We start from the raw sequence: 8,564 nt of genomic DNA, 5'->3' as shown, positions 1-8,564 counted from the left end.
AGAGTTTTATTTATAAATACGATTTATCATTTTATATTGTCTCAAAGTGTTTAATATCCCTTTAAAGTGTTACTAATCATGTGCATGTTTGATTGCTGTTTTTTGATATTCCAACAAACTGAATGCATAACTTTTGCACGATGAAACATTTCCTATCATTTTATATTTAACATGCTAAAACAAGAAACAATCGGCTAGATTACGAGTTTTGCGTTATGAGTGAAAAAGCCTCATAACGCTGCTTTTTCACCACCGCTGCTATTACGAGTCTATAGGTGTACTGCACACTTTTTTGGCCATAACACAACGTAACTACCGCACCTTTAAGAAGTCCTTTTTCAATGGGACTTGCATAGTGCCGGTATTACGAATTTTGCCTGGGAGGACAAAAAGGGGTGCACCCTATACCGTCAAGATTCGTTCCGCCATCTAAAGTCAGTAGTTATGGGTTTTACGTTACAAATATGTAGCATAAAACTAATAACTAAAGTGTTACAAAGTACACTAGCACCCATAAACTACCTATTAACCCCTAAACCGAGGCCCTCCTGCATCACAAACACTAAAATAAATTTATTAACCCCTAATCTGTCGCTCCGGACATCGCAGCCAAAATAATATTAACCCCTAAACCGCCTCACTCCCGCATTGCAAACAGTAGTTAAATATTATTAACCCCTAATCTGCCGCCCCCAACGTCACCCCTAAACCTAATCCTAAACCTAACCCTAAATCTAACCCTAACATCAGCCACTAGGATTTTTTCACCTTTACTTCCGATTGGCTGATAGAATTCTATCAGCCAATCGGAATTCAAGGGACGCCATCTTGGATGACGTCCCTTAAAGGAACCTTCATTCTTCAGTAGCCATCAACAGAAGAGGATGCTCCGTGCCGGATGTCTTGAAGATGGGGCCGCTCATGTCGGAAGGATGAAGATAGAAGATGCCGTCTGGATGAAGACTTCTGCCTGTCTTGAGGACCACTTCTTGCCGCTTGGATGAAGACTTCTCCCGGCTTCGTTGAGGACATCTGCTTGCTTGGATGAAGACTTCTCCTGGCTTGATGAGGATGGATGTCCAGTCTTCAAAAACTGTAAGTGGATCTTCGGGGGTTAGTGTTAGGTTTTTTAAGGGTTTATTGGGTGGGTTTTATTTTTAGCTTAGGGTTTGGGCAAAGAAAAAGAGCTAAATGCCCTTTTAAGGGCAATGCCCATCCTAATGCCCTTTTCAGGGCAATGGGGAGCTTAGATTTTTTAGATAGGTTTTTATTTGGGGGGTTTGGTTGTGTGGGTGGTGGGTTTTATTGTTGGGGGTTGTTTGTATTTTTTTTTACAGGTAAAAGAGCGGATTTCTTTGGGGCAATGCCCCACAAAAAGCCCTTTTAAGGGCTATTGGCAGTTTAGTTTAGGCTAGGTTTTTTTTATTTATTTTGGGGGGGCATTTTTATATTGATAGGGCTATTAGATTAGGTGTAATTAGTTTAAATATTTGATCTTTTTTTTTTTATTTTGTGTAATTTAGTGTTTATTTTTTTTGTAATTTAGTTAATTGTATTTAGTTAATGTAATTTATTTAATTTTAGTGTAATGGTAGGTTTTAGTGTAACACAGGTTAGGTTTTATTTTACAGGTAAATTTGTATTTATTTTAACTAGGTAGTTACTAAATAGTTAATAACTATTTACTAACTAGTCTACCTAGTTAAAATAAATACAAACTTAGCTGTGAAATAAAAACAAAACCTAAGATAGCTACAATGTAACTATTAGTTATATTGTAGCTATCTTAGGGTTTATTTTACAGGTAAGTATTTATTTATTTTAAATAGGAATGATTTAGGTATTAATTGTAATTTTTATTTAGATTTATTTTAATTATGTTAAAGTTAGTAGTGTTAGGGTTAGGGTTACATTAGGGTTAAGGTTAGACTTAGGGTTAGGTTTAGGGGTTAATAACTTTAGTATAGTGGCAGCGACGTTGGGGGCGGCAGATTAGGGGTTAATAAGTGTAGGTAGGTAGCAACAACATTGGGGACGGCAGATTAGGGGTTAATAAGTGTAATGTAGGTAGCAACGACATTGGGGGCAGCAGATTAGGGGTTAATAAGTGTAGGTAGGTGGCGGCGACATTGGGGCTGCAGATTAGGGGTTAATAAGTGTAATGTAGGTGGCGGCGATGTCAGGGGTGGCAGATTAGTGGTTAATAACTGTAGGTAGGTGTTGGCAATGTCAGGGGCAGCAGATTAGGGGTTAATATGTGTAATGTAGGTGTCAGTGATGTCGGGGCAGCAGATTAGGGGTGTTTAGACTCAGGGTTTATGTTAGGGTGTAAACATAACTTTTCTTTCCCCATAGGAATCAACGGGGCTGCGTTACGGAGCTTTACGCTCCTTTATTGCAGGTGTTAGGCTTTTTTTTAACCGGCTCTCCCCATTGATGTCTATGGGTAAATCGTGCACTAGCACGTAAAGCCAGCTCAAAGCAGCGCTGGTATTTGTGTGCAGTATGGAGCTCAACGCTGCCATATTGCCTGCTAACGCCGTGTTTTTGCAAACCTGTAATAGCAGCGCTATAGGGAGGTGAGCGGTGGAAATAACTTGCAAGTTAGTACCGAGCCGCTCATAACGCAAAACTCGTAATCTGGCCGTTTAATTGCAATCATGAAAGAACAATCTCAACCTTAGTTTTTGTATCTGAACATGTTTTATAGCATGATTTGAGTGTTTCTATAATCAAGGAAATGACTGTCTTTGTTAAAGGGACAGTCTACCATAGAATTGTTATTGTTTTAAAAGATAGATAATCCCTTTATTACCCATTCCCCAGTTTTGCATAACCAACCCAGTTATATTAATACACTTTTTACCTCTGTGATTACCTTGTATCTAGGAACCTTCTGACAGCCCCCTGATCACATGACTGTGACTGTTTATTATCTATAGTCTTAAATTTAGCATTGTTTTGTGCTAAATCTTAAATAACCCCCTGTGCCTGAACACAGTGTAATCTATATGGTCCACGTGTACTTTTTGTCTCTTTGTGTTGAAAAGAGATTTAAAAAGCATGTGATAAGAGGCAGCCCTCAAAGGCTTAGAAATTAGCATATGAGCCTACCTATGTTTAGTTTAAACTAAGAATACCAAGAGAAAAAAGCAAATTTGATGATAAAAGTAAATTGGAAAGTTGATTAAAATTAAAAGTCCAATCTGAATAATGAAAGTTTAATTTATACTAGACTGTCCCTTTAAATTGTGAACTGAGTGTGTGAGACTGATAACTGATAACAAAAATCACCTACCTGACAGGTTCAATTGCAAAGGCATTTAAAAACAAAAAGTAAAAAATTGATTTTCTTATCACACTGCTCAAAGAGGTCTAACAGTACAACTGGGCCAATAGATATAAAACCAAACATACTGTATTTACACAGAAAAAACATACATTTGTCCATTAAAGAGATCACTATATATGGAACCTACATACCTGGGGCATCTACAAGAGCAAGAGGGGAGAAAACCCTCCTTGTATACCCCTCACCCCACTAGAAGGTTGATTTCTTATACTGTCTCTTGTTTACATAGATGTTTCTATAGCCAGTATTGCTGTAGTGAAATATACTCAGTGTCCAAATGCAGTTGTTGCTTCTCTGATCCCACTACCCATAACACATTACTCCTCCTTTTTTTTTTTTAAACTGGTAAGTTACTTATAGTACCTGCTAAATGCCAGCCCTGGCTTAAAGGAACATAATTTTTTTTTTCTCATGATACATATAGAGCGTGCAGTTTTAAATAACTTTACAATTTATTTCTATTAACCAATTTGTTTCATTCTCTTTTAATCCTTTGTGAAAAGTATACCTAGGTATGCTCAGAAGCAGATGATTGGTGGCTGCACATATATGCCTTTTGTCATTGGCTTTCAGCTAGCTTCTAATAGTTCATTACTGCTCCATCAACAAATCATATCAAGAGATTGAAGCAAATTAGATAACAGAATTAAATTGTAAAGTTGTTTATAATTTGTATGTGCTATCTGGATCATTGGTTTCATATCCCTTTAAATGACTCTGGGTGTCAACCCTAATGCTACATGTTAGTAACATCCATTGATAAAATGATGTGCAGATTATGACTACAACATGCTGCTGTTTCCTGGTGCATATGTAGCCACTGATATTATTACTCTGTGGGAATTGTACTTTTTTCACCCCCTGCACTACTCTCTCTACCAAAAACAAAACACACAGTTTAGACTTTACATTTTAATGGACAGAGTTTATTTTCTCCACTTATGAGGTACATGCACCTCTAGCTATTATGTAAGTGATGTAAAATGACTGTTATATTGGCATTAACAAAGGACAACATTATGTAACATCTGCACAGACAAGACACATGATAATGTACTCACATATTTATATGATAGAAGAGGCTTTGAGTACCACATTTTGGCCAAAACATACTCACACCTTGTCCCTTCAAGTGGGGGTTAAGGTGAGACCTGGGTTGCAGTGATGGTGATGGCTATAGCAAGATGTGTGGTAGGAGCTATCAGTGAATTTATCCATGGGTCCTTGTGTTTTTGTCAGCCTAACAACACCCCTGCTGGCTTAAAGGGACATAAAACCCAAAATGTTTATTTCTTTCCTAAGAAATGGTGAGTCCACAGAGTCCTCAATTACTGTTGGGAATATCACTCTTGGCCAGCAGGAGAAGTCAAAGAGCACCACAGCAAAGCTGTTAAGTATCACTTCCCTCCCACAATCCCCAGTCTTTCTCTTTGCCTTTGGTGCAAGGAGGATGTGAAGTTTTTTGGTGTCTGAGAAGATTTTCTTCAATCAAGAGTTTATTATTTTGAAAGCCAGAACAGGTTTGCTCTGATCTTTCTTCCTAGATTGGGTTTAGCTGTACTCCACGTCAGTCTCTTCAGTAGGGCAGTGGTAGCTTTCAAGCAGTTAGGAACTTGTGAGGTGGGCCTCACTGCAATTTCTTAACAGGTTGCTGCCCTTATGTAGAAAGCCAGAGTAGGTTTACTCTGTCCTTTCTTGTTTTCACAGGTCTCTGTGAGGAGTGGCTTCCTCTCATGCCGGGTGAGCTGTCCTCCTGCCGGACAGCCAGAGGTGCAGGTAAGTGCCATTTTTTGTTTTTTTGGGAAAGGATCATTGGCACTAAAACGGAAAGGAGCTGCACTAATTATAGGGTTACATTCCTGAGGTAAATATCAGGTTTATTATGGCAGGGACAAGCGCTGTAGGTGACATTTATTGAGAGTGTAAATTAGAGGCTCAATGTGTGTTATTTTCACTAGGTATCGGATATGAAGTGAACTTAACAGTCAGATGGGTGTTTGTTAATTTAGAGGTGACTGGTTAGAATCAGATGATTTCATTCCGATCAATGTTAACCTTAATGGCCATCGGGATCGCTTCTGACAAAAGATGCAGATCCTTTTCCTTTGATGGTACTTCGGTATTTAAGCGCACGTTTTTCTGTGTGTAAAGAGACGCAGCTTTCAACGGACTGTCATTTTGCTCTGCAGAGACTAAGGAGCTTCTGTGATCAAGGAGTGGAATTTAAAGTCTTTTTTTTCCTTCTCTGGTTTGCAGTGAGGGCAGGTTGGCTTCTCAGCAATAACGCTGAGGTGTAGAGTGTGTTTGTTTAGTCCTCTGTAGTAAGGAAGGCCTTTCAATGTAATAAATTGCATTGAGAGTTAACGGAACAGGGTTAAGTCTTTGATTACTTTGGTAACTGTTATCTTAAAGGTACTGTTTATAAAAAAAAATATATATATATTTTTTTCTCTCTGTTATTTTGTTTGCAATATGGACTTAGAGATATTGCCTTCTGTTTCATGCAAGCTTTGTATGAATAACCAAGTTGAGCCCCCTTTGCCTTTTTGTTCCTCTTGTATTTAGAGAATGTTAATGTTTAAAGACAGGCTTTTTGATGCTGAGCCACCACTCTCTCAGGTTGATTCTGCTCAGGCAATGCCGCAGCCTTCACCTCAAACACCCCAAGCCTTAACAGCGTCACATGCAGTGCCTTGCGGTTCCTCACAATCTCCCGGAGGAGTTTTATTGCAAGCATAAATTGCTGTCCAGGTATCCTCTGCAGTATCTGAGGTGTTAGCTTCCATTCCCATGCTTCAAGGAAGACGCAAGAGGAAAATTAAAGAATTAGATAGTAAGGTTTCTGATCCAGTCCCGGCTAACCAAGTTTCTCTTTTTCATAAATCGGAAGAGGAAGATACGTCTGTAGCCTCTGAGGGTGAAATCTCAGATTCGGATAGTATAATTCCTTCTTCTGATACTGAAGTTGTATCCTTCAGGTTTAAGCTTGAACAACTTCATGTTTTGTTAAAGGAGGTTTTGGCTACCCTGGACGACTCTGATACTCCTGTCGTTGTCAATCCTAAGAAATCTAGTAAATTAAATAGAGTCTTTGATGTTCCCTCCTCTGTAGAGGTGTTTCCTGTGCCAGACCATGCTACGGAGATTATTACTCGGGAATGGGAGAAACCTGGGATTTCCTTTTCTCCTTCCCCGATTTTTAAAAAGATGTTTACGGTGGCTGACTCCATTAAGGAGTCATGGCAGATGGTGCCCAAGGTGGAAGGGGTGATTTCTACTCTGGCTAAGAGAACTACTATTCCTATAGAGGATAATATAAAGGGTTAACACTCTATAGGGGGCACTATATAGAAAAATCAATATACTCCAGAACAAAATCTAAAGTTTTTTGATATAGTAGTCACCAGTTTTGATCACAGTCCTTGGTGATTATGAGGTAGTCAGGAATAATGTGAAATGATGGGTAAATGATGTCCAAAAAATGAAGAGGCATCACTCAATCTTCACCATATGTGGTTAACAGCTCTGAAAACAACAGAAAAAGGAGAGAGGTGCCATATGTGTGATTCAATCGACAACTGAAGGAGAGTACAAAGATAGTACAGTGTACTCACATTCTGTGAAGGCACTCTCCTTCAGTCGTCGATTGATTCACACATACGGCGCTTCTCTCCTTTTTCTGTTGTTCCTATAGAGGATAGTTGCTCTTTCAAGGACCCAATGGACAAGAAGCTGGAGGCTTACTTGAAAAGATGTATATTCATCAAGGTCTCCAATGGCAACCTGCAGTGTGCATTGCTACTGTGACAAGTGCTGCAGCTTATTGGTTTGATGCATTGTTTGAGTCTCTTTAGGCAGAGACTCCCTTGGAGGAGATCTAGGATAGGATTAAGGCTCTTAAGTTAGCCAATTCCTTTATTACTGAATCTTCTTTGCAGGTCATAAAGTTAAGAGCCAAAATATCTGTTTTTTCGCTATATTGGCCCGTAGAGCATTATGGCTGAAATCCTGGTCAGCGGATGTTTCATAAAAGTCTAAACTTTTTGCGATTCCCTTCAAGGGTAAGACCTTGTTTGGACCTGGTTTGGCAGAAATGATTTCTGATATCACGGGGGTAAAGGATCATTTCTGCCACAAGATAAGAAAAATAGACCGAAAGAACATCAGAGTAATTTTCATTCCTTTCGTAACTTCAGAGGTAAGTCTTCCCCCTCCTCTACCAAGCAGGAACAGTCCAAACCCTCCTGGAAACTTAGTCAGTCTTGGAACAAGGAGAAGCAATCTAAGAAAGCTGAGTCTAAGTCAGCATGAAGGGGTTGCCCCGATCTGGGATCGGATCAAGTGGGGGGCAGACTTTTTCAGTTTTCTCAAGCATGGATACGAGATGTTCCAGATCCTTGGGCCGTGGACATAGTATCTCAAGGTTACAAGTTAGAATTCAAGACCTTCCCCCCCAGGGGCAGGTTCCACCTCTTAAGATTATCTGCAGACCAAATATAAAGAGAGGCGTTCTTGAAATTTGTGCAGGATCTTTCTGATTTGGAAGTGATTGTTCCAGTTGCAATTCAGGAATAAGGTTTGGGGTTCTGCTCCAATCTGTTTGTGGTTCCCAAAAAAAGAGGGAACTTTTCAATTGATTCTAGATCTAAAGGGGCCTATCTATCAAACTCCGAATGGAGCTTGATACCCCGTGTCTCTGGCGAGCCTCCATAACCCTGTCCGCCTGCTCTGAGCCTGCTCCGAGTACGATTGGGTTGACACCTCCCTGCTGGCGGCCCATTGGCTGCTGGTGCAATGCTGAATACGGAGAGCGTATTGCTCTCCGCATTCAGCGAGGTCTTGCGGACCTGATCCGCACTGTAGGATCAGGTCTGCAAGACCGATGATAAATAGGCCTCACGGTGTCTAAACAAATTTCTCAGAGTACTGTCCTTCAAGATGCAGACCATCCGGTCCATTCTCCCTTTAGAACAAGAGGGTCAGTTCATGACGACAATAGACCTGAAGGATGCGTACCTTCATGTTCCCATCCACAGGGATCATCACAAATTTCTGAGATTTGCTTTTCTGAACAATCATTTTCAGTTTGTGGCTCTTCCATTCGGTCTTGCTACAGCTCCCAGAATTTTCTCAAAGGTTCTGGGGGCTGTTTTGGCAGTAATTCAGTCTTGGATGACATTCTAGTGCAGGCGCCATCTTTTCAACTAGCAAA

Source organism: Bombina bombina, chromosome 4 (assembly GCF_027579735.1).
Source record: "Bombina bombina isolate aBomBom1 chromosome 4, aBomBom1.pri, whole genome shotgun sequence".
Taxonomy (NCBI): Eukaryota; Metazoa; Chordata; class Amphibia; order Anura; family Bombinatoridae; genus Bombina; species Bombina bombina.
The sequence above is the reverse complement of the archived record's forward strand: the minus strand, read 5'-3'. Positions refer to the sequence as shown.